General features: G+C 39.0%; 1 long non-coding RNA gene across 7 annotated transcripts in view; it reads left to right on the top strand.

The window, feature by feature from the left end:
- Nucleotides 1-23,163, top strand: part of LOC123838593 (uncharacterized) — a 61,967-nt gene that overhangs the window by 149 nt on the left and 38,655 nt on the right. For all 7 annotated transcript variants that reach the window (XR_010410036.1, XR_010410033.1, XR_010410038.1 and 4 more), the window contains exon 2: nt 13,577-13,665. This is a non-coding gene — a long non-coding RNA (uncharacterized LOC123838593). The remainder of the gene's footprint in view (nt 1-13,576; nt 13,666-23,163) is intronic.

Below are 23,163 nucleotides of genomic sequence, written 5' to 3'. Positions count from 1 at the left end.
GGGGGAGGGTGTGTGTGGGTGTGTGTGTAGCGGTATGGTCAAAGTGTGTGTGTAGCAGTATGGTCAATCTGTGTGTGTCAAAGTCTCGAGGTGTGTGTGTGTGTGTAGCATTATGGTCAAAGTCTCGAGGTGTGTGTGTGTGTGTGTAGCATTGTGGTCAAAGTCTCGAGGGGTGTGTGTGTGTGTGTGTGTGTGTGCACAGCAGTATGGTCAATGTTAAATTCCTGACTCCTCAGGATAAAGAGCAACTGTGCTAATACCATTTATGATTGTGAGAGGCTAAAAAGGGAAAATCAAAGTGAACATACCTTACCTTTCTCCAAAACTTCTTTAAAATTACTAAAATGCAATAGATGACATTTTATATTCTTCAATAGACTTGCCTTTAAAAAATTATACATATAGTGCCCTAAGCATTTACGCCTAGCTAAGCGACTTGTTGAGGGATGGCAGTGACTTAATTCTAGATGAATTATTTACCTCAATCAAAATTAATTAATGATGAGGACTGTTGTGTGATCACTGGGTGAGGCTTTTAACTTAGGGGCCATTTGGGAATTTCCCCAAATCGAAGAAAGGTAACAGTCATCCCAAAGAGAAAAACCTGTTAGGGAGGTATGCGTTAATACAAGGGTTTAAATGATTTTGCTCTTGTTCTCCCTAAAAGAATTCTGGAAAAATGTGACTGTACCTTTTCTTTCATTTTTAGATAGACCATACATAAAAATTTTGATCTGATTTAAATAGTTGCAAAAGATGCAAATTGTTCTATAGTAAATTGACATTTTTAAAATACAACTGCTACATAACCCTTCTAAATGTAGCCAGTGGAACCTAAATACCAGGCAATTTGATAGCCTCCATCAATTTTTATAACTACATGAACAAGCTTTTCTTTAATAAGAAATTTTACATGATTCCTTTTCTTCCTGAACCTGTATTTCCATAGTTCTTCATGAAAATTTATTATATTATCATATAATATTTCTTTATTCTGGAAAGTCTTTTCTTGATCACCTATCAAACTTCTTTGCATCATAGGTACATAAATTTAAATCTAATTTTAAAATTTTGCAATAGCCATAAAAGTTAAAGTGTTTAAAAACTTGAAATTTCTAAATACAACGTTATTATATATAGAAAACCGTAGGGGCACCTGTGTGGCTCAGTTGGTTAAGCGACTGCCTTCGGCTCAGGTCATGATCCTGGAGTCCTGGGATCGAGTCCTGCATCGGGCTCCCTGCTCAGCGGGGAGCCTGCTTCTCCCTCTGACCTTCCCCCCTCTCATGCTCTCTCTCTCTATCTCATTCTCTCTCTCAAATAAATAAATCTTTATAAAAAAAAAAAGAAAACCGTAAAATTTACTACAAAGCTACTAAGTACATCAAAGTTGCAGGATAAAAGATCAACATACAAAAATCAATAGTATTTATAAACACTAGCAATGAACGCTCCAAAAATGAAATTAAGAATGTTATTGAGAATACTATCAAGAACAAAATACTTGGGAATAAATTTAACAAAATAAGTGCAAGACTTGTACACCAAAAACTACAAAACATTGCTGAGAGTGTTTATAGAAGACCTAAATGAATGGAAAGACGTTCCATATTCGCAGACCGATTTAATATTGTCATAATCGCAATATTCCCCAAATTGATCTACAGATGGAACATAATCCCTAAGAAAATCCCAGACGACTATTTTGCAGAAATTGTCAAGCTAATCCTAAACTCACATGGAAATGCAAGGGAGCCAGAATAGCCAAAACAATCTTGAAAAAGAACAAAGGTGAAGGACATTTTTGTTTGTTTTGTTTTGTTTCTTTTGCTTTTTGAGTTTTTATTTAAATTTCCATTAGTTTTTTTTTTTTTAATTTATTTATTTGAAGAGAGAGACATAGCGAGAGAGGGAACACAAGCAGGGGGAGTGGCAGAGGGAGAAGCAGGCTTCCCGCCGAGCAGGGAGCCCGATGCGTGGCTCGATCCCAGAACCCTGGGATCACGACCTGAGCCGAAGGCAGACGCTTAACGACTGAGCCACCCAGGCGCCCCTAAATTTCCATTAGTTAACATACAGTGATTCATCACTTTCATATAACACCCAGGGCTCATCACTACAAATGCCCTCCATAACCATCACCCATTTTACCCATCCCCCTGCCCACTTCTGCTCCAGGAACCCTCGGTTTGTTCCTTATAGTTGAGTCTGTTTCCTGGTTTGCCTCTCTCTCTTTTTTCCCCATAGGTTCATCTGTTTTGTTTCTTAAATTCCACATATGAAATCATATAGTATTTGTCTTTCTCTGCCTGACCTATTTTGCTTAGCATAATGCTCTCTGGCTCTATCCACGTCGTTGCAAATGGCAAGATTTCATTCTTTCTGGTGGCTATGTAATATTCCATTATATGTATAAATATATATATGTATATATATGTATATATATCTATATATCTTCTTTATCCATTCATCCGTTGATGTACATTTGGGCTCTTTCCATAATTTGGCTATTGTTGATAATGCTGCTATAAACATCAGGGTGCATCTATCCCTTTGAATCAGTATATTTTTTTAATCTTTTGGGTAAATACCTAGTGCAATTGCTGGATTGTAGGATAGTTCTATTTTTAACTTTTTGGGAAACCTCCATACTGTTTTCCAGAGCGGCTGCACCCGTTTGCATTCCCACCAACAGTCCAAGAGGGTTCCCCTTTTTCTGCATCCTGGCCAATGTCCGTTGTTTCCTGAGTTGTTAATTTTAGCCGTTCTGACTGGTGTGAGGTAGTATCTCATTGTGGTTTTGATTTGTATTTCCCTGATGATGAGTGCTGTTGAGCATCTTTTCATGTGTCTGTTAGCTATCTATATGTCTTCTTTGGAAAAATGTCTATGTCATCTGCCCATTTTTTTAACTGGATTATTTGTTTTTTGGGTGCTCAGTTTTATAAGTTCTTTATATATTTTGGATACTAACCGTTTATCAGATATGTCACTTGCAAATATCTTCTCCCATTCCATAGATTACCTTTTAGTTTTGTTGATTGCTTCCTTTGCTGTGCAGAAGCTTTTTATTTTGATGAAATCCCAATAGTTTATTTTTGCTTTTGTTTCCTTTGCCTCGGGAGACATATCTAGTAAGAATTTGCTATGACCAGGTTAGGTTATTGCCTGTGTTCTCCTCTAGGATTTTGATGGTTTCCTATCTTACATTTAGGTCTTTCATCCATTTTGAATTTATTTTTGTGTATGGTGTGTAAGAAAGTGGTCCATTTTCATTCTTTTGCATGTTGCTGTCCATTTTTCCCAACACCATTTGTTGAAAACACTCTTTTTTTAAATTAACATGTAATGTATTGTTTCAGGGGTACAGGTCTGTGATTCATCAGTCTTACACAATTCACAGCACTCACCATAGCACATACCCTCCCCAATGTCCATCACCCAGCCACCCCATCCCTCCCACCCCCTTCCACTCCAGCAACCCTCAGTTTGTTTCCTGAGATTAAGAGTATCTTATGGTTTGGAAGACACTCTTTCCCATTGGATATTCTTTCCTGCTTTGTTGAAGATTACTTGACCATATAATTGTGGGTCCATTTCTGGGTTTTGTATTCTGTTTCATTGATCTATGTGTCTGTTTTTGTGCCAGTACCATACTGTTTTAATCACTACAGCTTTGTTGTATAACTTGAACTCCAGAATTGTGATGCTTCCAGCTTTGCTTTTCTTTTTCAAGATCGTTTTTGGCTGTTCTGGGTCTTTTGTGGTTCCATACAAATTTTAGGATTGTTTGTTCTGGCTCTGTGAAAAATGCTGGTAGTATTTTGATAGGGATTACATTAAATGTGTAGATTGTCTTGGGCAGTATAGACATTTTTACAATATTGTTTTTCCAATCCATGAGCATGGAATGTTTTTCCATTTCTTTGTGTCATCTTCAATTTCTTTCATCAGCATCCTGTAGCTTTCAGAGTTCAGATCTTTTACCTTTTTGGTTAGGTTTATTCCTAAGTATCTTATGGTTTTTGTTGCAATTGTAAATGGGATTGATTCCTTAATTTCTCTTTCTGCTACTTCATTATTTTTGTATAGAAATGCCATGGATTTCTGTACATTGATTTTCTATCCTGTGACCTTACTGAATTTGTGTATCAGTTCTAGCAATTGTTTGGTGGAGTCTTTGGGTTTTCTATATAAAGTATCATGTCATCTGCAAATAGTGAAAGTTTGACTTTTTCCTTGCCAGTTTGGATGCCTTTTATTTTTTGTTGTTGTCTGATTGCTGAGGCTAGGACTTCCAGTACTATGTTAAATAACAGTGGTCAGAGTGGACATCTGTGTCTTGTTCCTGACTGTAGAGGAAAAGCTCTCAGTGTTTCCCCATTGAAGATGATATTAGCTGTGGGTTTTTCATATATGGCCTTTAGGATGTTGAGGTATGTTCCCTCTATCCCTACTTTGATGAGGGTTTTTATCATGAACGAATGTTGTACTTTGTCAAATGCTTTTTCTGCATCTATTGAGAGGATCATATGGCTCTTATCTGTTCTTTTATTAATGTGGTATATCACGTTGATTGATTTGCAAATATTAAACCACCCTTGCAGCCCAGGAATAAATGCCACTTGATGGTGGTAAATGATTCTTTTAATGTACTGTTGGATTTGATGTGCCAGTATTTTGTTGAGAATTTTTGCATCTATGTTGGCATCTATGTTCATCAGGGATATTGACCTGTAGTTCTTTTTTTAGTGGAGTTTTTGTCTGGTTTTGGAATCAGGGTAATGCTGGCCTCACAGAACGAGTTTGGAAGTTTTCTTTCCATTTCTGTTTTTTGGAACAGTTTGAGAGGAATAGGTATTAACTCTTCTTTAACTGTTTGGTAGAATTCCCCTGTGAAATCATCTGGACTGGACTTTTATTTGTTGGGAGATTTTTGATTACTGATTCAGTTTCTTTGCTGGCTATTGGTCTGTTCAATTTTTCTATTTCTTCTTGTTTCAGTTTTGGTAATTTATGTATTTCTAGGAATTTATCCATTTCTTTCAGATTGTCCAATTTGTTGGCATATAATTTTTCATAATATTCTCTTTGTACTTCTGTGGTGGTGTTATTTCTCCCCTCTCACTTGTGATTTTATTTATTTGGGTCCTTTCTCTTTTCTTTTTGATAAGTCTGGCTAGGGGTTTATCAATTTTATTAATTTTTCCAAAGAACCAGCTCCTAGTTTCATTAATCTGTTTTTTTTTAAGCTTGTATATAATTTATTTCTGCTCTAATCTGTATTATTTCCCTTCTTCTGCTGGCTTTAGGCTTTGTTTGTTATTCTTTTTCTAGCTCCTTTAGATTTAAGGTTAGGTTGTTTCTTTGAGATTTTTCTTGCTTCTTGAGGTAGGCCTGTATTACAATATACTTCCTCTTATGACCGCTTTTGATACATCCCAAAGGTTTTGAACCATTGTGTTTTCATTTTCATTTGTTTCCATGTATTTTTTTTTTCTTTAGTTTCCTGGTTGACCCATTTATTCTTTAGTAGCATGTTGTTTAACCTCCATGTATTTGTCATCTTTCCAAATTTTTTCTTGTGGTTGACTTCAAGTTTCATAGCATTTTGGTCAGAAAATATGTATGGTATGATTTCAATCTTTTTGTACTTGTTAAGCACTGATTTGTGACCTAGTATGTGATCTATTCTGGAGAATGTCCCATGTGCACTTGAAAAGAATGTGTATTCTGCTACTTTAGGATGAAATGTTTTGAATATATATGTTAGGTCCATATGGTCCAGTTTGTCATTCAAAGCCATTATTTCCCTGTTGATTTTCTGCTTAGATGATCTGTCCCTTGTTGGAAATGGGGTGTTAAAGTCCCCTACTATTATTGTGTTTTTATCGATGAATTCCTTTATGTTTGTTATTGTTTCATATATATATTTGGGTGCTCCCAAGGGGCATAGATATTTACAATTCTTAGATCTTGTTGGATAGTCCCCTTTATTATGACATAGTGCCCTTCTTCATCTCTTTTTACAGTCTTTGGTTTAAAATCTAGTTTGTCTGATATAAGTATTGCTACTCTGGCTCTCTTTTGATGTCCGTTTGCATGATAAATGCTTCTCCATCCCCTCACTTTCAATCTGCATATGTCTTTAGGTCTAAAATGAGTCTTACAGGCAGCATATAGGTGGGTCTTGTTTTTTATCCATTCTGACACCCTATGTCTTTTGAAGATTTTATTTATTTATTCATGAGAGACAGGGAGAGAGAGAGAGAGAGAGAGAGAGAGAGGCAGAGGCAGAGGGAGAAGCAGGCTCCCTGCTGAGCAGGTAGCCCGATGCGGGACTTGATCCCAGGACCCTGGGATCATGACCTGAGCTGAAAGCAGACGCTTAACCATCTGAGCCACCCAGGCGCCCCACCCTATGTCTTTTGATTGGAGCATTTAGCCCATTTACATTTAGAGTAATTATGGATTGATATATATTTAGTGCCATTTTATTACTTGTTTTGTCATTGTTTCTGGAGATTTTCTCTGTTCCTTTCTAGTCCTTGTCACTTTTGGTCTTTCCTTCCCACTCAAAGTGTCCTTTTTAATATATTTTTGTAGGGCTGGTTTAGTGGTCACAAATTGCTTTAGTTTTTGTTTGTCTGGGAAACTCTTTATTTCTTCTTCTGTTCTGAATGTTAGCCTTGCTGGATAGAGTATTCTTGGCTGCAGATTTTTCCCATTCAGCAGGTTGAATATATTATGTCACTCTCTTCTGGCTTGCCAGGTTTCTGTTGAGAGATCTGCCAGTAGATTATGGGTTTTCCCTTGCAAGTTAGGGAAATGTCTTGATGCTTCTAGGATTTTTTTCTTTATCACTATATTTTGCAAATTTAACTACAGTGTCTTAATGTTGGCCTGCTTTTGTTGATTTTGATGGGAGTTCTCTGTGCCTTGTGGATTTGGATCTCTGTTTCCTTCCCCTGATTAGGTAAGTTTTCAGCTATTACTTCCTCAAATAAACCTTCAGCTCCCTTTTGTCTCTCTTATTCTTCTGGGACTCCTATGATACAAATGTTACTACTTTTGATATGGTCACTGAGTTCTCTAAGTCTGTTCTTGTGATCCGTAGTTTTTCTTTCTCTCTTTTGTTCAGCTTCATTATTTTCCATAATTCTGCCTTCTATATCACTTATTTGTTCCTCTGCTTCTTCCATCCTTTAGGTCATTATATCCAGTTGGTTTCAAATTTCAGTTATTGCATTTTTAATTTCTAATTGTTTTTTAGCTCCTTTATCTCTGTGGTAAGGGTCTTTCCAGCTTTTCTCAAGTCCAGTGAATATCCTTATGATTGTTGCTTTAAATTCTCCATCAGGCATATTACTTATATCTGTTTCCATTAGATCTCTGCCTGTGACCTTGTTCTTTCTTTTGGAATGAATTCCTCTGTCTTGGCATTTTGTCTAGGTCTCTGTCTTCTTCTATGCATTAGAAAAGTTATATCTCCTGTTCCTGAGAGTAATGGCCTTACAAAGGGGAGGCCATATAGTGTCCAGGGCCTGGTGCTCCAAGGAGTGTCTCTGGTCTGTGCTGTTTATACTCTGCTGCTATGTTTTGGCTGCTCTTTCCCTCAGGTCAGTCATCTGCAGAGGTTCTCCTTGCCCGCAGTGGGCAGTGTTTGGACCTTGGCCAGAGTGAGGTGAGTTTTAACTAGGTGTGCTGTGGTCTGCTCGTTAAATGAAACCTGATGCTACTTCTAGAACTGAAGCCTGTAGAACTTTGTGGTTGGTAGACATGGTGCGTTCAGGATTTTGTGCTGGTCTTCTGGGGAAAGGGCCTGCTGTGCTGGTCCTTAGGCACACCTGCCCAAGAAAAGCAGTACCAGCAGAGTGCAAGGAGGTGGGACTTGGTGTAAGCAGGTTAGGCAGCCAGCGTTGGCACTGTGCTGTTTAGTGAAGTTGGTTTATGCTGAGGGGTGGGGAAGGGAAATGACACCAGACAGTTTCTTTGTCCCCAGAGAGGGGACTCAATGCTTGCTGCTCTTAGAGAAGCACTCCCAGAAGAGCGAATAATTTCTCTAGTGCATCCCAGGCATTTTTCAGATTGCTGTTTTCATGCTGTCTGTCTCCAGGGTGCTTGCCCGCCTGGAGCAATGCATTGCACTTTGGGCTCTATCCCAGCCAAATCTGCTGACTTTTAAAAACTCCAAACTTTAAGGACCTGGTGAGCTGGGAACCTGCACTGGTCTTTCAGGGGAAGGTCTTGCCATGCTGGGACTGATGCAAGTTTGACTGAGAAGGGCAATCACACTAGAACACAGAGGTGTGGAATTTGGAGCAAAGCAGGCTAAAGCTCCAGTATTTGGGTTAGCCACCCTCAGCAGGTATCTCTGTCCTATGCTGAGGGGTGGGGGCGGGAAATGGTGTCCACTGGATCTTTTGTCACCTGAGAGGGAACACTGCAAATGTCACCTCTCACAGATGCACTCTAAGAAGAATGAACAGTCTCTCCCCATGAGCCTTTGGTGATGCTCAGATTGTGCCATCCACCCCAGGATTGCTTGCATGCCTTCTCTCCTGGAGTAGGGGACTGCCGTCAGGACTCTATCCCAGCCAAGCCTGTGGACTTCTAAAACTCCAGTTTTTGAGCCCCACTGGTTGCAAAAACTCATGAAAATCAGCCCCTCTTGTTTACCCAGCCAATGGCTTTGGGGAGGTGTTCCCCTTGTGCATATCCCTGTGTGCTCCACTCTGTCTTGCCTGTTTCTGCAACCAGGGCTCCCTCCCCTCTGCAGCACCCATGATCCATTTCTCCCCTAAAGCCCATCTCCACACTTCCTACCTTCCTCAATATGGCCTCTTCTTTCCTTCTAGTTGTGCAGTTTGTCAGTCCGCAGGTCAATTTCTTGGGTATTCAGAATGATTTGATAGTTATCTAGCTATGTTTGAGGGACAAGGTAAGCCTAGGGTCTTCCCACTATGCCACCATCTTAGTTCCCCCCACACTTTATGATATAAAAATTTTACTACAGAGCTTCAGTAATCAATTCAGTTTGGTACTAGCATAAGGACAAACATACGTAGGATAGAATTGAAAATGGAACAGAATTAAGAACCCATAAATAAGCCCCTTTACAGTTAACTGGTTTTCAACAAAAGTGCCAAGAAAATCTGATGGGAAAGAAATATGCTTTTCAACAAATGGAACAATTGGATATTCATTCAAGAAAGGTGAATTTGGACCCTTATCTCATAACATACTAAAAAATTAACACAAAATGGATCAAAGACTTAACTGTAAGAACTAAAACTATAAAACCCTTAGAAGAAAACATGAGTAAATCTTCATAAACTTGGGTGAAGCAATGATTTCTTAGTTATCACCCCCAAAATATAAGCAATAAAATTTGGTAAATTGTACATCATCAAAATTAAAACCTTTTGCTCTTCAAAAGACACCATCAAGAAATTGAAAATACAACCCACAGACTATGAGAAATTATTTGCAAATTATTATATCTGACTTGTATTTAGAATATATAAAGAACTATTATAACTTAATAACTAAAAAGGTATGTAATATAATTTTAAAATGGGCAAAGGATTTGAATAGACATTTCTCCAAAGATCTACAAATGGCCAGAAAGCATATGAAAATATGTTCAATGTAATTAGTCTTTAGAAAAATGGAAATAAAAAACACAATATGTCATTATTTACCCACTAGCATATCTGTAATAAAAAAAGATAGATACTAACAAGTGTTGACAAGGATTTGGAGAAATTCAAACCCTCATGTATTACTGGTACAATGTAAAATGATGCAGCCATATTTTGGTAATCAATTTGACTGTTTCTTAAAAAGTTATATGTAGACTTACTTTATGACCTGCAATTTCTATCAGAGGTGAAGTTGTGTACATGTTTTCATATCTCTTGGTTCAAAAAAATCAAGTGATGCTGCTGTTATAAAATTCCTTCCACTTCTCTTTATTTAGTTTAGGTGAATAGAGTTTCTCAGCTTTCTCATCGATAAATGTTAAAATTGAGATAGAATTGGTGCTGAATCCTGCCTTATTCTGGAAATAGAACACCTATAATACATATAATACAAACAATACAAATACTGGTACACATATACAAAGTGTCCAGGTATACTTGACAGAAATGTTCATAGCAATGAACACTTACAGCATTTTGTAATAGTACATTAGAAGTGAGCAGACTGGCAGCAGGTGGAGTGGGGAATGCGGGGCAGTGAAAACTGAGAAGGTAGGAAAAGCAACATGGTAGATTGACAAAGGGCTCAGAAGAAAAAAGTTGTATGATTCTGCATTTGAAGTTGTTTTTGCTATTGTGATGTAAGAAGCCTAAGTTTCCTGAATCCTTCAGTGTAGTTTTCAAAAAATTCTTTGTGTTCTGTTTTTGTTTTGGTGAGAAATTTAGAAAAGAGGCTCAATACCCATTTTGTTTACATGGTCCAGAACAAGACAAATATATGAATAATGCTGAGAGAATCCATGAACTGAATTAGGGAAAGTAAAAGCCTAGACTCAGAGGTGTCCTTGAGACTGTAAAACCCTTGGGAATTTTTGGACATCTCGAAGACAGCATCAGATTTTCTACAAGAGGTAAAAATGGAGCTCAAAGAAAATATAAATGCCTCAGTCAGAGATCACCAAGAATACACCTGAAGTTTGAACTTCTGTTTAAACTCTGCTTGTCTTTTTATAGAAGAAACCTGTAAGTGGAATGTCAAGGAACCCCTTGATAAAACACCAAAGTGGTTACATCTTCAACATTATTAAAATGGTGGTTATATTTAATTATCCCATGTAGACTTATAAAGGTTTTTCAAGTTCCATGTAATTAGGGGTTATAAGAATAAAGACTCTTAAGAAGGTATCTTTAGGGCTGGCTGGCTGTGGTAACTAGTTAGACACTAGCCCCTTCCCCTCTTCAGTATGTCACTTATTAGGGAAGCTAAGAAGAAAAATGTGTGATGACTTGCTGGTAAAATCCACCGAACACTAGGAATTCATTATTGGATATCCTGATTGTGTTGGAGGGATTCCCATTGCAGAACAGCTAATACTTTTCTGGCAATATCCAGGCAATTTCAGTGGAAAGATCTAGGTCTAGAAATCCCTTCTTCAGCACTCTCAGTTCTTGGAGCTGGCCCATCCCAGCCTGACTGCCCAAATAAACTGATGTTATAGCAGATAACCAGGAACACAATACTCAACAAAACACAGATTTGAATGCATAAGTTCATATAGAGTTCATAAGCAAAGATGTTCATGAAATTAAAAAAGAAAGAAAAACAAAAGCCTGCTAATTTTGTAACACTTTATAAAAATATACCAACGGTTACATTTTCATAGTTAAAACTTTTCAAGCAATTCTTTCCAGAAATTCTTCATCATTCAATCATATTTATTTTCTGAACAGTTTATGTTTCTTAGTCTTTTTTTTTGGTCAGTTTGGATTTCTAATTGAAGCTGTTTCTTTAAAAATAAAGTCTCTCTTCCTACAGCAACACAAACTTTAAAAAACACTCGTCCACCTAATATAGCTGCAAAGACTTGGTGCCATATGAAGATGAGAAATCAAATAAATTTGAATTTATTTTTTTCTATAGGCTCAGTCTGTTTGGAACAATTGGTATTGTTATTACCAACAAAGAGGTTATTGGCTATTAAAAAATCACATTCAGGACAGAGGTGGAACTTGAAAATACTTGTTTCTTTTTAAAAGAATCAGTTCTGTCATCCAAAAAAATTCTTTAATTTACATATAGACAAGTTCCTATGGTGTCAGATCACAGCATAGCTAAGCATCACTGAACTGTATTTAGTCGCAAGCCTTGCTTGTAACAGTGGGGTGCTTCCTATGCACTACCGAAGTGATAGAAATCAAAATGCTAACAATACCCAGTTTTCAACAGCCCACAGAAACTACATATGTATTAAGCCTACTCTCAGAGTCTATAAATTACTCCATCAGGATATATTAACTAAGGACTTTGGAATTTAACTCTTTCAGATGAAAACAGTTTCCATTAAATTTTCTGAAAAGTCAAATTTGGGGTCATAGTAGTATCAATTTTTTGAAGCCCAACTGTGTGAAAGGTCCTTGACTAGTCATTTTACCTCCCTCATTTTATTTCAGCCCCCAATAAACCAATAAAGAGGCTATCGTCAGATGAAGAAATGGAAGCTCAGGAAGTTTAATATATTCCAAACAATACAGCAAACACCTAACAAAGCCAAGATTCCCAAAGATTGTTTTCAGAATCGCTATTTTGTCAAAATTAATGTTTTGTTGAATAACTATTACTGTATGCTCAGTATGAATAGTTTCCATATATTATCTTTGAATTCCCCCTCACTCCAAACCATACAGAATGAAGTTTGTTAACACTAAGTAACATGATCAAAATCTCACAAATGGTAAGTGGTAGAACTATAATTTAAACTGGAGTTTTTGGCTTTAAAACCTTTGCGTTTTTCTACTGTAACACAGTATCTTAAGGTTGGTTATCCAGTTCCCAAAAGGTAACATACTTTGGAAGAATCTGAAACATCCGAGGACAGAGAAAATTTTGCCAAGACTACAAATTTGCTGGTTTCTTTGATTTGGCTCTAAAAATAAATATATACTAGAATCATGGACTATCAAATGAATTTGTGTTTGAATCCTAGCAGTCTTACCTACTGCCTACATAAATTTGGGCAATTTCCTCTCAGTGCTTCAGTTCTCTCTTTTGTATAATTCAGGTAACAAGAGCTACTTCATAAGATGACACTGGGGATTAAATAAGATAACGTATGCAGTGCTCTGTACCTCACAAAAGGCAGCCGATTAGAGTGGTCAAGAGCACAGACCTTAAAACCAGCTGCCAAATTCTCAATCTGCCACTGATCGCCTTCGTGATCTTGGGCAAATTTACTTTACCTATCTGTGCCACCGTTTCCTCACGGTAAAACAAGGTCATGATAATAACTATTTCATGAATCAGTCCGTGTTAAAATGCTTAGGATAAAAATTGTTTCCATTAAATCAAATGTGCCTGGCACATTGTAAGTACTATTTAAGAGGTTGTTAAATTTCAAAAATACACTTTGAACATAGCAGATGCTGAATAAATGGTAGCTATTTTACTTTGCAATCACTTGGGTGATTTTAAAATGATATATGCGTATATATTTCTACTGGTATTTAAATGTTTTATCTTTGGAGAAAATTCCTCCACTGCCAATAAAATAACATGTAAGACCGAATCTGCAGCCCAGAATGGTTAGTCCTAGAGCTATCCTAATAGGTTCCCTGAAGTTTGGGAGCGGGGAGGGGAGGTGGAGAGAGAGGAGGATGTGAGGGTGTCTTTCAGATTTGGGGTTAAGCAACTGGACATGCCTCTAGATGCTATTTACTGAGATGGAGAGACACTGGAGGTGATTGTACATATGTACAAACTAACAATTGTTTAGTATCTCCCAGGTCCCGAGCATTATGCTGGGGCACTTTGTGTCCATTTTACCTCATTTTACTCTCAGAAACACCCTATGGGTATTACTCTCTCTGTTTCACAGATCTGTGAAGATCTCTGAAGAAGTGTGTTGCTCCAGAGAGGCAAGCGAGTTCAACTTATGAACTGTCAACTAAAAGTTTTTTGCATAAGGTGGTAAGAATTTTTTTTAGCCCCCGCTCCCTCCCCTACCCTTTTTTCTTTTTTAAAGAAGATTTTATTTACTTATTTGACAGAGAGAGACACAGCGAGATAGGGAACACAAGCAGGGGGAGTGGGGGAGGGAGAAGCAGACTTTCCCCGGATCAGGGACCCTGATGCAGGGAGCCTGATGCGGGGCTCGATCCAAGGACCCTGGGATCATGACCTGAGCCGATGGCAAGACACTTAACGACTGAGCCACCCAGACGCCCCGCCCCCTACTTTTGCCTAAGTCTTACTCCATCTGTTTTTAATGCTGTTAATATTTTTTTTTTAAGATTTTATTTATTTATTTGAGACAGAGAGACTGAGAGAGAGAGAGCACATGAGAGGGGGGAGGGTCAGAGGGAGAAGCAGACTCCCCGCCGAGCAGGGAGCCGGATGCGGGACTCGATCCAGGGACTCCAGGATCATGACCTGAGCCGAAGGCAGTCACAACCAACTGAGCCACCCAGGTGCCCCAAGAGCTGCATTCTTTTTTTTTTTTTTTAAAGATTTTATTTATTTATTTGACAGAGAGAGACACAGCGAGAGAGGGAACACAAGCAGGGGGAGTGGGAGAGGGAGAAGCAGGCTTCCCGCTGAGCAGGGAGCCTGATGCGGGGCTCGATCCCAGGACTCTGGGATCATGGCCTGAGCCGAAGGCAGATGCTTAACGACTGAGCCACCCAGGCGCCCAGCCCTCCCTCCCCTTCCCTTAAGTTCTGAATGTTTACATTGGTGTGTTAACATAGCCACCACCTTCAACCCAAAGTGACACTTTCCTATTCCCTGTAGTCCTTTAATACCTCCATGAACAAAGAACCTTTTGAGATGCCAGGCAGGCTCTGAAAGTTCAGTTATAACTTGGAAATCTGTAATAGATAGATTACTCTGCCCAGAAATGTCATGAGAGTTGTTGTCTGTCTCCAATACTTACATTAGGCACAGACATACTATCATAGAGCTAAAATTCAGTGTAACGATATTGCCCATTAACCTAGTAATGTTGTCTGTATCGATTTCACCACTGATAAAAGGTAATTGGTTCCAACTGGAAGCAAATCAAAGTATATACGTTTCTATTCCAATCTTCTGAATAATGCATGCCATCTGTATTACCTCAAACTTTGGGGAACAAAATGCTAAGCAGAACCTCAAATGGTTAAAAGAATGTCTTTTTAAGGGTGGTATTTCTGAACTCTCTAACAACAACAACAACAAAGTTCTGCATCATAGAATCCATGACGTTTTCAACCAAAACCATCACGAAAGCAAATTTCCCATGTTTTTCAAATTTACCATAATGCAAATATTGGATGGAACCATATTAAAATGTGGATACAAGTACTTTCACGTGGTTCCACCTAATAGATTACCAAGAGCATAGTTCATAAATCTCGAGGAACATTAACTACCATAGTTATTTTTAAAATTCCTGCATTCTTTAAAAGCCCTCTTTTTATTCTAATGGAAAGCCAAAACTGAAAACTCACTAAACTTCACTATTTATGGCTACTACTTACTTTTCATATTACAATATTCCTATAACCAAGCTATACTAATTACAGCAGATATATTTACAGTTGATATTTTTGCTCTTTGGTTTTCAGATCAACTCTTGTCATCGTGAGTATCAATGATAAAAATATTTTATGCTTGTATGATGCTACACAGTTGTCAGCGGGCTTGTGCAGATACTATGTTGTGCAATCCCTATGACCCTTCCTTTTAGGCTGGCATTTATTATCACTCCAACCTTCACACCAAACACGGGCAAATATGACCCATGTATTATGGAAGAAGAAACAGAGGTTCAGTGAGGTGACCTGTCCTGGAGGGGCTTGGCTAACCCCATATCTCCTGGGTCATAACCGAGTGCAATGGATTCACTGTATCTCTGTCAAACAACCTGTCCAGTAGTGAGCCCGTCATTGAACAAAACAGGCATTCCAATATCACACTCAGAAGGAAGCACTGCTGTTGGAGAGGGACATACCTCAGGATGTAGGATCCCTACTGGCTCTCTCCTCTCTGGCTCTTTCTGAGCTCCAGCCCCTCGCAGGCAGCCTCCACACTACGGGGAGGAGAAAGCTCCCGGCCTTGGCAGGTGGAAGCTGTAGGGGCCACAAGTGTGGGCCCTTCCCTCTACCAAGCTCAGCCATCACAGGGGTTGCTTGGCACCTGCAAAGGACCCCTCAGCCTGCTGCCTCTCAGCTGCTAACCCAAAGCCAGCAGAAGAAAGCAGAGCAGCACATGGAATAGGAAGATTTTTTAAAAAATGAGATCTTTGTGGGACTTCTGGGTGGCTCAGTTGGTTAAATGGCTTCCTCCGGCCTAGGTCGTGATCCCACAGTCCTGGGATGGAGTCCCAAGTTGGGCTCCCTGCTCAGCGGGGGGTCTGCTTCTCCCTCTGCCCCTCACTCCTGCTTGGGCACTCTCTCTCTGACAAATAAATCAATAATTTTTTTTTAAATGAGATATTGTTCATAGTGAATTTAAAAATTAGTATCTTACTCCATGGATCTTTTCGGTGATGTGAGGTTATCTTCCCAACTTCTGGCAATAATTGTCCTCTTTATTAAATTTCTGTTGGTGATAATGAATGTGGTGGAAACGCAGGATTGGCAAGACCAGGGCTTTGCGTTCTTTAATGTGCATACACATCCTCTGAATACTTTGAAAAATACAGATTCATCTTCAGTAGGTCTGGGGTGGGGCCTGAGAGTCTATATTTCTGGCAAGCCCCCACAGGATGCCAATGTTGCCAGCATCCACAGACCAAATTTTGAGTAGCATGGAACCAAATCACTTCAAATAGTCCTTCCATCCCCCAGGATCTATGAGAAGAGGAAAATCTAAAGATTATTAATGGTTTTATTTTTTCTCAAAGCAACAACCAAAATCTAGCTGATTTTATTTTTCCTTTATTAATTTTTCTGTGGAAGTATGTGAATGAAACAGAATTTGTTTTCCGAGTGTCTTGGGAATAAGTCAGGTGTTGGGTTGAATAGGCATTTCTCCCTCTCTTTGATCCCTGGTGCCACAGAGAAATGCCGAGCTGCTCCCTGTTGGTTCACCCCCTTCTCAGAATTTTCCTGTCTAGTCTTCTCTGCCTCTGCCTGATTTTTTCCCCTATAAAGATTTAGGGTTCTTATGGACCAGAGACAAATTATAGCAGGAATGTCGCAGTTGTTTTAGCTTGTGCAGTTGGTTGCATTCTTCTGAAATTAGCCTGAAATTAGATCACTGCTCAAGAGAGCCATAAAAATAATATCAGCACACAATATCTTACTCTAAATTATTTGGCTGCTTTGGGTCAGCCCAATCCAAATGCTACAGCCTTGTTTTTATTTTTAACTTTTAACTTCAATTATTTAATTTATTTTTAACTTTTAACTTTTTAACTTTTAACTTATTTTTAACTTTAACTCAGAAAAAGATGCAAGAATAGTGGTCTCATGTACCCGTCAGCCAGCTTTCCCCAAGGATAACATCTTACAAAACCATCATACAGTATTAAAAACAGGAAATCTACACCAGCACAGTACAGTTAACTACAAGACTTACTCGGATTTCACCAGTTTTTACACGTGCTCTTTTTTGGAGGGCAGGGGAGTATACAGGACCATGAAATTATATAGATTCAGGTAACCACCACCACAATCTGATTGTTAAAGTCTGGTGTCCCCCAGGATTCAGCCCTGAGCCCTATTCAGTTCTCATTCTTCACACTGGCCCCGAACCTTCTCAATCATAATTGTGACATTACTATCTTTTGCATTTGGATAATTCCCAAATTGATAACTCTAACCTCTCTCTTGAGCTCTGTTCCTAACCATTTCACGGCCATTTCTGGATACCCACTGAATATTTTATCTGCACTTCACACTTCAACATATTCAGAATTGAACCAGGATTCCTTCATTTTTAAACAAGTCTGTCTATGGGCGCGTGGCACCCCGTAGCCCCAGCCAGAATGCCCAGGGATCATCCTAGATGTATCCATCAGCCATATCTCACCTCCACGGAACAAAAAGAGCTGACACTCCTCTGGCAGGTACTGTGCACCACACACTCAGTGCAAATTAGCTCATTTCATCCTGAGAGCAATCCTAAGCATTGTCCGAAATGGCTCCAAGTTCCCTGAAGCCTAAAACGTATACAGTTTTAGGGTTCCTTTTGAAGAAAAAGAACAGAAAAAATACAAATGTCAGGAAATCCTGCAGTATGCTACAACATGGATGAACCTTGAAGAAAGACATTGTGCCAAGTGAACAAAGCCGGTCACAAAAGGACAAATACTGCATGATTCCACATATATGAGATACTTGAAATAGTTAAACTCCTAGACTCAGAGGCTAGAGTGGTGGTTACCAGGGGCTGGCAGCAGAGGGAGATGGGGAGTTGCTCATCAATGGATATAAAGTTTGAATTACACAAGATGAGTAAGTTCTAGAGATCTGCTTTGCAACATAGTGCCATAGTTAACAACACTGTATTGCACACTTACATTTTTTTGAATTTAGATCTCATGGTAAGTGTTCTTATCACAAGAAAATTAAGTAAAATAAAATAAAATTACAAATATCAAAATTAGTACTTACAAAAATAAATACCTGGACGGGCACAAGTGATGGGTCCTGAAAACTGACCTTCATTAGTTTCAGGACATATCCGCCCTCAAGGCAGGTGCTATTCTTACTTCTGTCTTACTATGAGACAACTGAGGCACGGAAAGTTTGCATACTTAACTTGACCAACGTCAAGTTCCAGAACAAACTATGCTTTCTACACACTCTGCTTTCTAGATCTATCTCAAATGCCACAACTGCCCTCAAGAGGAAACTCGTCCTCTCCCTCCACCAAAATGATCCCACTCCTCTCCCCACCATCAGCCCCACCGGCGCCACCACGACCACCCTTGCCTCGGATACCTCCCTTGAAGTCTCTGGACTTCCTCATTATTTTGAAGCGAATCTTATATTTCTCTCACCTTTCCATCTTCCTGCCTGGATAGGAATTCTGGTTCAGCAATTTCAAAAAAACAGTCAAATATCTGAGTATCTGTTATGTACGAAGCACTGACACCATTTCTGATCCTCAGTTTCCAGCTGAAATTTTGAGCACAGCTGAGTTCTGAAAATATATTAATTATAAAAGGCTGGAAGCCTATGTGCACTTTTTTTGTGGTTTTAAAATAGTGTAATTTGAGCTCCTCTTAGAGCAGGGCATCTGAGAACAAATGGGGAGGTAGATGTCCGTGTTTTGTCAGCCTTGTTAGTTACAGAGGCAAAGGAGAAGCAGAACTTCTGCTTCCCTGGTGACACCTTCTCACTTACCAGTGTGATCGTATTAGGCTCAACCTAAAGAATTTTTGGTTCAAACATAACAATAGACACATATATTAAAATTACTTTTATTAAGCTTTAAAAAATAATACATTCTCTGAATAAGTATGAATAAGCATTTACCTCAACAAATTTACAGTCCATAATTTATTTGTGCACTCCCTGTTCTTGCTGCAACATGCTTAAAGTCTAAATATTACAAACAAGAAAAGGATTCAAGGCATGTATATGACTATTCATAAACTCTAAAATGATCATGGCTACAAAATTTTAAAGCTCATTGTTTTTCTTTCAAGGAAATGGTCAGTTTAAGATATTTTAGACATGTCGGGCACCTGGGTGGCTCAGTTGGTTAAGCGACTGCCTTCGGCTCAGGTCATGATCCTGGAGTCCCGGGATTGAGTCCCACATCGGGTTCCCTGCTCAGCAGGGGGTCTGCTTCTCCCTCTGACCCTCCTCCCTCTCATGCTCTCTGTCTCTCATTCTCTCCCTCGCAAATAAATAAATAAAATCTAAAAAAAAAAAAAAAAAAAAAAAAAAAGATATTTTAAACATGTCAACAAAAAAATACTGTTTGGTTGCTTCCTATCTCCCTTCCATTTTACCCACATGAGTCAGGAACTTCATTAGCTGCTGGGGATGCAGGAATTAACCACACAGTCATGTCCTCTCCCCTCACGGGGCTCACATGAGCTTCCAAATAAACAAAAACCGATCCAGAAAGCTTTTGAGGAAGAAGGGTCATCCAAAACAAAACAGAGAGAATTTCAGCATTCAGGTCATATTTATCAATCACTGAACTACAATATGACTTCCCCACAATCTCCATGATTCCCAGCCAAGATGTTTTTATTCCTCCTAACTTTAAAAAAATTGCCAATAGGGAAGTTATTTCTAATACGTCATTTCTATGCCTTTCCTAATAGAGTTGCAAGCTAAGGTGTTAGAACCTAAAACATCTTGTCAACTTATTCAGTTTGTTACTGTGTGTGTCAAATTCAATATTTAGAGAAGTCAAGCTATCTACATATTTAGATGTTTGTTTTATATTTTCCAATCAATTTTTACTAAAGTGAAAATTTAAAACCTTAATGTATCAAACCATAAGTTTCTTGAGCATAAATATAATGTTTCAAAAAAACAAATTGCAGGGTTTTTTCTTCAAATACTTCCATTTTTCTCTAAACTAAATCAGCTATTGATTTGCCACCAAGGTCATTGTCCCATCTTTTTTTCTTCCAAGTGTCAACATCTTGTTCATGTCACTGTTTATTAAGACTTTAAATAGCAAAAGGCTCAGACAGAATAAAAAAAAACATTAATTCATTTAGTCACTTAAAATCTAGTGCAGAAGCTGTAGTAGGAAAAAAAATAGAATTATTAGGAGTATTGCGATGGAGAGTTTATCTGACATTCTAGTTTGATACTCCTCAGGATAACTGATATCACAGTATTAGCAGATACCTGAGTTAAATGACAGATATCAATTTGTCTCCAAATCTCGGTATGATTTCACCATTGCTTTTTTGGGTTAACTCTGGGTTTTCATTTTCATTTGGAAACATAACTTATCCCAGTTGTGAAGACTGCCTGGACTCTGGTTTGGAATGTTTCCCAACCAAGGCATTACCCTCTTAGAAAATACTCTTTTCCCAGACTTGGAAATACATAAGGATCTGGGTTGCCATGCTTGACTTCAAGGTGACCCTAACACAACTTTGTGTCCTCTTACTATCTTTACTCCTAAAGGTAAAGCAAAAACCAAAGGATTCAGTTCTCAGGAATTGTCCCTCTCGTCTGGCAAATGGGAAATTTCCCCTCTGCTTTCCATTGCCGGTTTCCCGCTTTCCTCTCTCACACTCATTCAGTAATTCGTCAGATATCCACAGAGCCCTTAGTGTGTGCAAGGCAAACAACCCAGCACTGCAGGAAGCACTGAGACATGGAGCCAGGGCTGACTCTATCCCCTTGCCTTCTGAGGATGTTGAGGCCTGGTAGAGGATGGGACAGACATCCAGCCCTTAAACAACAAAGTGGTCCCTTAAATGCCTTCTCAAAGGAGGGATACAGTGCATAAGTAAAATAATAGTGATTAGTAATTATCATAAAGTTTATTCCTTTACTCACGAGCAATCCTCCCTGGGCAAGTCGCCTACGATTTCCCTCTAGAATTGAAGCATGCATTCGCAGAAGGAAGGCGGGGCCACTGCTGGTGCTGGGCCTGGCATGGGGGCACAAAGAAGCAGGGAGTGAAAAGACTCTTTCATTCCTCTGGCAAAGGCAGCCTTGCAGCTGGGGCCATGGTCTGCTCCGCTGAGCCTTGGCCTCCTGAGAGAGATGTGTTCCTCTCTTGATCCGAGTCTTAGCCACCAGCCGCGGGTAGCAGCCAGGAGATGGGGAGGACAGTTAAACGACCCATTTAATTTTACAAAACGTGCATAAACGTTTTATTTTTCCCTCGCAATCAAGAATAGCCACTGAATTTAAACTTTTACCTGTAATCCCTCTGCTTAGAATTAGGATGGTGAATTTCCAATTAACGTGGGCTTGTCGGTATGTCCTTACCCCATCGGCTTCCTCATCTGTAAAACCAGAAAGTGGTAACAGAGGTTCCTAAGGTTCCTCCCAAATCAAAACAAATATGATGTTTAAGTCAAGAGAATTTCAGGTGACTCACACTTGCCTGTTAAGGAAAATAATATAAAAACAAAAAAGTATTTGCCTATTTTCGCCTTTTTCTATCATTTTAGATTACTTATTGTAACTTAGCGACTCCACTTTGTGTTTATTGTTCCTCCACTAACATCCCCGGCTTAAAATAAGAAAAATGTAAAGGTTTCTATTCCGAACCAAAATTCTAAACATCGACGCGCACATATGCCCCCGGACGCAGCATGGAAATGAGAGCCCAGCTGAAACCTAACTCCGTGGTTCCTAAACCAGCGGGCATTAGAATCGCCTTGCTAATTTGGTAGGGAAAGCGAGGCCAAGAGTTAATGGTTTTAAGTTCTAAGTAAGACTGATGCTGTTGGTCCAGGTGAAAATAACCATTGCTTTTAGCAGAATTCCTTGGAGACCTATCCCCAGCTTCGATTCTCTTCAAATCCCTTCAAGTCAGAACGGGCCTCAGGCAATGGCTTCTCCCCTCTGCTGTTTGTCGACTGTCAGCAAGTCCTGATAATGGTGTTTTTCTTCACGTCAAAGCACTTCCCACCTATTCCTAACCGATTGCCCACCGATTTCTCTGTTCCTTGGCAGGATTTCAAGCCCCGGTAAAGCTTGCATTTTAATACCTAGCATGACCGTTTTCCTTTTGTTTGCTTTTATTTTGGCAGCCGATTAAGAAGTATTTCTCGCGCATATCCCTTTTTAATTCCTCGGCCACTGTGGTCCAAAACTCTGCCAAAAGTTCCGTGCTGCCCAGAACGCAAAATAAATGGAAGAATGCGAGGCCAGTCAAGCGAGGGTAGCGAGGCCGAACGTTCGCAGCGCGTTCAGCTAACGCGCATAGAGGGGCAGTAGCCAGTCTGTGGTACCAAGTGCTCATCTTTGCAGGATGTGAGCCTAAGATTGTGGAAGGAAGGGTTCTTCTGTTTAAAATTTTTATTTTATGGTATTTAGTAGATAGTCTTTAGTAACAGAGAAACAGCTTTATACCCCTAATCACAGGAAATGCTTTTCAATTAACGCTTCTTTATAATCAGTGTGTTCTCAGGTCCCTATCTCCAAAGAGGGGTCTTGAGAATAAATGATGCTGGAAGTCTATGGTGTAGCAATAAAGAGGAAGAAGGGGTGTTTATTTGTATGAGATAAAAACCATAATTTCTTAAGGTACTTATATGACTTAATTTCTTAAAATGCTGATACCTTACGCTAGAGGTATAGTTACATACCCTATTCTCTTTTTATCTGCCAATAGGAGGAATCAAACCTGATCTCTTGTTAGAGCCTGATATCCAGCATTTAAACAAAACAAAACAATCCTAGAGGCTTATTTAGCAGCCCTCTTTTTTTTTAAGTAAACTCTACCCTCAACGTGGGGCTCAAACTCATAACTCTGAGATCAAGGGTCACATGCCTTTTTTTTCTTTTTTAAAGATGAGACCTGTATTTTTTTAAA

Source organism: Mirounga angustirostris, unplaced genomic scaffold (assembly GCF_029215605.1).
Source record: "Mirounga angustirostris isolate CCGP_5_RB_7025 unplaced genomic scaffold, mMirAng1.0.hap1 SCAF_3, whole genome shotgun sequence".
In the NCBI taxonomy this organism is placed as follows: Eukaryota; Metazoa; Chordata; class Mammalia; order Carnivora; family Phocidae; genus Mirounga; species Mirounga angustirostris.
This window is presented reverse-complemented; position numbering and strand designations above follow the sequence as displayed.